This window comes from Oryzias melastigma, linkage group LG3 (assembly GCF_002922805.2).
Source record: "Oryzias melastigma strain HK-1 linkage group LG3, ASM292280v2, whole genome shotgun sequence".
In the NCBI taxonomy this organism is placed as follows: Eukaryota; Metazoa; Chordata; class Actinopteri; order Beloniformes; family Adrianichthyidae; genus Oryzias; species Oryzias melastigma.
In genome coordinates, this window is record NC_050514.1 from 12118 (window position 1) to 20707 (window position 8590).

Genomic DNA, 8590 nt, shown 5'->3' on the forward strand with positions numbered 1-8590 from the left:
AATTCTCGGTGCGCCGGCTCAGGGACGCTCAGATCAGACCCTTCATACCGAGAAGCGCATTTATTTAGAAAAAAGTGTTTCCGTTACAGTTTTGCGAAAAATCTCTATTTCCTCCTCTAAGCGCAAAAACCTTTTTAGAAAAATGACAGTTTTTTCGAAATTGTGGTGTTCCCATTTGGAGAATTTATTATCCAAATTCCAATTTGCGAAATTTCAGAGTTAATGGAAATGCGACTGTTGATTATCTTGTTAAGGAGAAAACGATTTAAAAAAAAGAAAAAGTGGGACAGGCCGTTTTTGGCTTCAGAAATAATGAACATCTATTTTTAAGATGTTTTAATTTTAAATTCTTTATAAGGCAGGTGTGATTTAAAAAAAATTGCATCACAATAAAATAAAATTTTCGAGCAGCTCACAAGTGAGTTGTGCTATTTTTAGAAGAGACCTGCGGGCGACTGATGTGGAGCTCGCGGGCGACCTGGCGCCCGTGGGCGACGTGTTGGTGACCCCTGGTCTACACACTGCCTGCGCTCCTATGGTCCAGCGCTCAAAGGAAATGCTCCCTTGAATTGCTCGGACAATTCCTCACCATCCAACAACGGAACTAGTCTGGTTTGTACTGATCAGTGGAAACGAGGCTTTTGAATGCTTCAGGATACTGAAAGATTTTGGACAATTCCATGCTCACAACCTTGCGGAAACAAAAGACAGACGGATGGATAGATGGATGGATGGACGGACAGATGGAAAGATGTATGGATGTATGGATGGAATGACAGATGAATGGATAGATGGATTGTTGGACGGACGGAAGGAAGGACAGATGGACGGATGGATGGATAGACGGAGGGACAAATGGATGGTTGGACAGATGGACTGATGAGTTGAAAGTCATTCAGTCATTCTTGTGTGATTTCCGCTGGTTCTCCCCAGAACAGATGAACAGTCATTTGATCAGGAACACAGCAGTCCAACTTTGAAAGGTAAAAATGGCATTTTCTGTTGATCCTAATAATCTCACAAATAAGCTGAAACCGTCCTGTTTGCTTCAGTGAGTGACTGTCCAGAAGAGTGGAGGAGCTCCCCTCGCTTTGTGAATGTGCTGCTGGAGGAGCTGATGAACTTTCAAACCAGAGTGCAAAAGTTATCAATTCTTTCTGTTGAAGCTTAAGGAAGATCTTCAAATAGATCAAAGCTAAACATCAAGCTGTGGATTTGAGTTCCTACTTTGCAGCCAGATCAGGATCTGTGGTCTTTGCAGTTACAACGTTGCACTGCACTAAGGCACCAAGAAGGGCCTAGAACCCCAGCAGCAGAGGAAGACGACCCTGTTATGAAGATTATTGATGATCAGGAGAGGCAGATTGTTTTTACTGAAGTAAATAAGGAGAGTAAACCCAACAGAAGATGTTTTTCAGCTCCTGCATTCAGCTGCTCACCTCTCAGCTCCACAAACACACATTCTGTAGAAATGAGACGCCACGAGGAAGGAAACTAAACCAGCTCTTCAAAACTAAACCACTTAAGGCAAGAGGCCTTTATAAAAGAAAAAGAAAAAAAGAAAGAATCTACCAAACGCAGCTGACTTAACGTTCTAAGTTTAGAACAACCACAAAGATAATAATTTATTGCCTGCATCAGCACAGAGGCAACAATTTGATCAAATTTTAGCTGGAAAAGCTGGATCAGTGTGTCGTCACCTCAGATGATCCTACAGAAGTCCTGCCCTCTCTGTGTGGGAAGTCTGGTTTCGTCTCATCTTTAGTTTCGATTTTAGTGACCATAAGAGCCATCATCCATGACAGTGCGGCCCTGTGACTGAAGGGTGTATTCAAAGCCATGTGGGACAGTTTGGACAGGCTCCAGCTTCTCTGTAACCACAGAAAGCGAGTGGACGGAGGAGGAAGAAAACCTGCTTCTGAAGGCTTGTTCAGAAAAAGAAAAAAGCCCAATTAGCTGGAGTTCTATGCCAGCATTTCAGCAGACAACAGCAGATGGTCTGTTTCTCTTTTTTTCACAGTTAAAGGAGGTGTTGTGAACTCCATATTTCATGTTGTCATACACGTTTCTGGACTCTCAGCCTCACAGACCGGCAGATTCACCAAACTCTCTACGAGCTTTCAGCTGCACGTTTGAACTCAAAAATACATGAGAAAAATCACTCAACTCCCCATCCATCCATCCATCCATCCATCCATCCATCCATCCATCCATCCATCCATCCATCCATTCCTTAAATGAACACATCTCCAGTTGTCATCAGTGGACCTTGTGTTCACACACAGCCGGAAAAACAGCTGAGGAATCAGCAGAGAGCTGCTGGTGTTGTCTTTATTTCACCTCTGTGATTCTGTTGTTTTCAGAGAGCTCTCGTTAATTAGAGAAAAGGCTCCAGTTAAAATTTTTTGCATGCATAATGAATGCATAACTGGGAAGTAAACACTGCAAATAGAAGTGCTGCTGTATGTGTCCTTTCATTTTCCTCTGTTCAGAGCAGCAGAGACTGAAAGCAAACAGCCTCGGAGAACTTTTGACTAATAAATAACTGTGGCGCAGACACATTTCTCGTCAGCTTGATTTTGTGTGCTGCTCTTTAATGCAACCTTCCCGCACTTTAAATGAACAGAGCGACACCTTTGGAGGAAATGAAAACGGTGTGTCCTTTCTCACAGCTCCATCAGAACACATTTAGATCAGACAGGTTTATCTTTTCTTACATTCATTTGCTTTTGCAGCTTCCACTAAACTTGCTGCACAACAATGACGCGCTCTGAAAAAGGAGCGGGATGGCTCGTATGCTCTCTGACTGACTATGAATTTTAATCTGACAAGAGTTTCAGAAAAAAAAACGATTTTAAGCTTTGATCCAAATCAGGGATATGACAGCAAAAATGCTTCTAACTGACGTAAAAGGTTCACTATAAAAGTGTGTAGGTGAATTGAAAATAAATTTCTATTTCAAACTGCAGTAACATCTAAACGTGATATTTAAGTCATTTGGAAATTACTAGAGATTTTCAATATTTAAACAAACGTATGTATAATTATAAATGTCAGAGGATAAACTTTGAAACAAACTTTAAAATGATTTGTCTTTAGGCAGGAATGGTTTGTATAGGAATCCTTTAGTTGGAAAAAAACCCTAAATGGAGAAAGCAAAAGCCAAACGGTTTCTTTTTCTGCACCTTTAAATAAAAACTCTCGTTTCTAAAATATTTTACAGCACTTTTGAAAGATAACATTTCTGTTAATTTTTCCGTATAAACACCAAAGGCTGTTTTATTCTTTTAGTGCAGATCTGCTGATCCACAGTGGACAAATTTGGTTGCTTTTTTTTCATTTCTTTCTTTTTCTAGTTTTTGGTTTTATTTTTTAAATCTTTATTTAGTGTTTTAGCTTTTTTCATTCTTTTTTTTGTATGTGGTGCTACCTAAAATGAACAAAAAAAATTGTCAAATTAATTTTGAAAGAAGAAAATAGTTTCTTCAGTTCTGCAGGGTTAAAGGTTTTTCAGTAGGCAGGTTTGTAAATTCAGACCCGTTCCTGTGAAGCTGTCATGTCTTTGAAACTGCTGCCGTTATTTTAAGTTCAGAAGTTCTTCTCCACTCAGACGTGACTCTCTGCTCGCTAACAGGAAGCAGACTCTGTCTCCTCATCTTCTCTTTCCCCCTGAGGATCCATCGGTCACCAGACTGCTGGAAAATGTTCTGCTACACTCGGAACGAGGGTCTGATTGCAGAACTGTCAAAAGATGTCCTCCATGACTGTGGCCTTGTGTTCGTTAAATGACAGAAGTTTCTGTTAGCTTCTACCATCTCCATCCCGTTCCTCTTTATTTTTGCTCTTGTGTTTCGTAGAAATGCTTGAACTTCTGTCTCTCCTCCTTTCCCTCCTTAGGGATAGTCTTAATCAGTTTCTATGGATACAAACATAGGAGATGAACGTGTCTACTGGGGATTTTAAAGACTTTTTAAAGAGCTGTAGTGAGAGTAAATGCCTCCACTTACCCTGAAGCCTTCACTTACTGTTCTTTCAGGCTGTTCAGTCGTCTCAGTTTGGAGAAGAAGATAGAAAAAAGAACTTCTGATCTTCAGGGGGCTGTTTTAAGAAGCCAGAGTAGCCTGACCCTTCCTATTTCCCTGCTTTCTGCTGATTAACTGGATCAGGTGAGTTGAGTCAATCAGGATGACGGGACACCTGAGTCACATAATCAGCACAGAAAACAGGCTGGTGATAGATCTCCAGGACCATTGGGCAGCTCTGCTCTTAAAGGGCCCTACCATGAAAATTCTACTTTTTGAGATTTTAAATGCATTATACTGTTCATTCCTCTCTATAAAAAATAATAAAGTGGTATTTTGATCCGCTCATGCATTTAAGAGTAATCCTCTAAAAACCTGAGCTCTCTGCAGCAGCCCCTCCCATACCCACAGAAACGAGCGGGTGGAATCGTGCTGACATCAGCATGATGTGAACCGCCCCCTCCAGGAAGAATCTGTGCTGCAAGCTCCGCCCCCAGAGACACACCCACTTTCTCCACGGAGCTGTGGTGGTGAGGTAGTTATCCTGGCAGGGATAACTACCTTGGGACCCCAGCTGTAACAGGAACCGCTCTCTGACCCATCTTTTAAATGTAGTCTCGGTTCGTTTTCAATCGGACTGAACTTCTGTTCGCTCTGAGATTCCTCTGTCTGAATTTGAAACAAACCAAGAGCCGAACAACTGAACCAAAACGGCCACCGTACCCGACAGTCACGTGATGTAAACATGTTAGAAATGAGGTGATCGGTGAGCTGCAGACAAATGTAGAACATTAGATTATGTTAGCCAAAAGGAAAAAATTGATCCAACTCTTTACTTGTTAGAACGTTTATTTTAACACCACTGAAAATGTATAACTCTCTTTTCTATGTCTTGTTATGTGACACATGTGCGGGCTGCTGCCATGACGTCATCTTAAAGATCTATTGTAGTTCCAACAGAATTCTCTTCAAAACAATGTCAGAACATCAGAACAATGAGACACGGAAACTCATTAAAATTCATGATCAATAAAAGAACTTTTATCGATCCACATTGATTCTACCAACATTCTACAAGTCACAAACTCTTATTAGCATCTGTAGCTGTAGCTGTAGCGTCTCCAGTAACCGTCATGCAGGACAAAATACAAAGTTTGAAGAAGTGAAAAATCCTGGCAAGTATTCATAGACCGCAGCGCTTCCATCTTTCTCTTCTGTTCTGACCCATCTCTATAGCTGCTGGCCAATGACTGAAGAGATCTTAAGTCACGTGGTTTTGTTTACAAAGTTTGGTCACGCTGAAGAAGCTCGGGGAGACAGGCTTAAGGAAGATGTCTGGAAATGGGCGGGGCTGACAAGGAGCGAAAGGCGGAGCCTCAGAGATCGAGTCGTTTTTCTTCCATGTATTAAAACGATTCATAAAAATGACTCATATTTCATAAATAATTTTAGTGTTCTGAAGGTAATATATGATCATATATATGGATTTAGTTTACTCTAAAAGGCTGAAGAAAATCTTTAAAAAAAATCTAATAAAAATCACGAAAAAAATAAGAAAGAACATCATCTTTTTTTTTAATTTATTGAATTCGTCACACTTCCATACATTACTGCAGTTCTTTCCACACCAACACGAACAGCCGTTTATACAGCAGCTGGAATTTTACTGGCAAGGCAGACTAACTTGGATGTATCCAGTGTCTGAATTGAACTTTTGGTTTAATTTAGCAGCACATACTACAATAGTCCGACTGAAATTGATTTTTTTTTACATTTGGAAATTCAGTGAAAGGTTTCAGAAAAGTCCTGGAAAAGTTTAGGAAAATCATTGGTAAAAATGTTTACAAACCCTGTTTTAATCAGTCACGTATCTGCAAGTTCTTCCACTCTGGCTTGTGATGTTCATCATAGAAACGCTTCCACTGTGACAGACTAAAACGTATAAAAAAAATTCCAGAAAATCCAATTTTTAATGTGTTAACTTGTGCAATCCCTCCAGAGGATCCTCGGTTCAATCTCCATTTGGACTGTGACGTTCACCAAATCATGGAGATGTTCTTCAGGAATAAAGAGGAAGAAGTTCACTTCCTCTGAATCCAGGAAAAGTTGTGTTGGTTCTGAAGCATTGAACCCTTTCGAGAGTTAGTGTTCATCCATTGTTGTTTAAAGTCCAGATCCAGTCTTCTCAGTTCTTCTCCTTCATCCCAGAATTTTACAATGAGATCATCATCCCATTGTTACCCGTGATGATTTCCAGTAAAAGTCTGTGTCTTGGTCTGATATGTTTTTCTATTTTAAGTTTTTGCAGTGGCTGCACGGTGGCGCAGTGGTTAGCGCTCTTGCCTCACAGCGAGAAGGCCCCGGTTCGAATCCCGGCTGGGACCTTTCTGTGTGGAGTTTGCATGTTCTCCCCGTGCATGCGTGGGTTTTCACCGGGGACTCCGGCTTCCTCCCACCGTCCAAAAACATGCTTCATAGGTTCATTGGTGACTCTAAATTGCCCCTAGGTGTGAATGTGAGAGTGAATGTGTGTGATTGAGGCCCTGAGACAGACTGGCGACCTGTCCAGGGTGTACCCCGCCTTTGCCCATCAGTAGCCGGGATAGGCTCCGGCACCCCCGCGACCCTGAATGGGAAAAAGCGGTCAAGAAGATGGATGGATGGATGACGTTTTTGCAGTAGTTTCCAGCTGACAAAGTCCAGCATCTTCTGCAGATTTTCTGCTGGAGGTCAGAGATCCTCTGCCCTTTTCTGCAGGACATCTGGCTTAATGACAAAGCAGAAGTAAAATACTCTTTGTGTCTCTGTCTTGTCTTCCTTTCCAGATCTCTGCTGTTCAGCCCTGATGCAGGTTGACTGCTCCCTCCATCCCTGGATAGCCCCGTCGCTGCAGGTCACATCTGCAGCTTGTATTTCAAATCATGGTCTGTTTTTATCTCACATCTGGCCAAAAGATGAAACAGTAAGTTTGCATTTGCAGAGATCCTCTTTGTGGAAAATAGTTTCTTTAAAGGAAAAGAAAACCAAAAACATGTCCAAATATAAAGCAATATAAGAGATGCTTCAGAGGACAATCCTAAAGGGTGCAAAGATTACAATCTGATGAAACTCATTATGGGTTCTGACATCATGGCATGACGTTCACTCAGCGGTTATCCTTCACTAAGCATGAATTGTAGCAATGCTGCCACCATGAGGCAGATATATAAAATAACCACAGCAGACGGCAGTTGGGTTTTACAGTTTTTCTAAATTCTTTACTCACAAATTCTGATACTTGACATATAAACAAAATTACCACCTTAACAGCCTGGTGGGATTTACTCAAAGTGTCCAAGTCTTCAGTCGTACTGTGTAAAATGACACCCATCTGGAACAACCCAGACATCCTTACAAACAAATTCTGCTTAGTTATAGTTAGTTCTACATTATTAATAATGAATGATGATCCTCCTCTATGTGAAGACTCTGATTTCTCACCATAATTATCAACAATAACAACAAGCTAGGAAACAAATACCAATGTTCAGCACTTAATTAATCCAAGTAATTGTTACATTTTCAGATAATCACTTCGATTTCATGGGAAGATGAAAAGTACCATTTTCACTATGTTGTACCATGTTTATCAACTATGTTTTGTTAAAGAAAAATCAACTTACACAAATTTAAAAAAAAAATCTAGTCACATTTTGTACTAATGACCAAATCTGTAGGATTTTTTTTTTACAATATTAATGATCTTTGAACTGGAGTAGATCTGAGGTCACCTAAACTTATCTAAAGTTCATAAATCATGAAAATCCATCTTCTTGTCCGCTTTGTCCCTGTCGGGGTCGCGGGGGTGCCGGAGCCTATCCCAGCTACTGATGGGCGAAGGCGGGGTACACCCTGGACAGGTCTCCAGTCTGTCTCAGGGCCTCAATCACACATCCATCCACTCTCACATTCACACCTAGGGACAATTTAGAGTCACCAATTAACCTATGAAGCATGTTTTTGGACGGTGGGAGGAAGCCGGAGTCCCCGGTGAAAACCCACGCATGCACGGGGAGAACATGCAAACTCCACACAGAAAGGTCCCAGCCGAGAGTCGAACCGGGGCCTTCTCGCTGTGAGGCAAGAGCGCTAACCACTGCACCACCGTGCAGCCCTGAATCATGAAAATATTTTTATGAAATGTCAATTTTTAAACCTATGTAAATGCAAGTGTAATTTAAACAAAAAATAGCAACAGAATAAAGTTGAATTTTAGATGCAGCTCACAAGTGATAGGAAACAATGCCATTACATTACGGCATATAGACTGTATATAAATATATATTTACAGTCTATGCATATACTACGGAGCCCCTGACCTGACATGGGTAAAAAAAAATATTATTTCGTTCCCACGAATTAATTATTTCGTTCGAACGAAATAATTAATTCGTTCTAACGGGATCTTTAAAATCAAGAAAATCATAAAAAGGAACTCTTTTTTTTCTGGACGGACCGGAAATTTTTACCGGAAGTTGCTACGGAATCTAAAAGGCAGTGCACCGCGGTACTATTTTTAATGAAGAAAG

The 8590-nt window shown here is 40.9% G+C and overlaps 1 long non-coding RNA gene across 1 annotated transcript; it reads left to right on the plus strand.

Moving 5' to 3' along the window:
- The first annotated feature begins 941 nt into the window (after positions 1-941).
- LOC118600010 lies at positions 942-1564 on the plus strand. Its single transcript, XR_004949575.1, has 2 exons — positions 942-983; positions 1053-1564. It is a non-coding gene; the product is annotated as an uncharacterized LOC118600010 (long non-coding RNA).
- The last annotated feature ends 7026 nt before the right edge of the window (positions 1565-8590 follow it).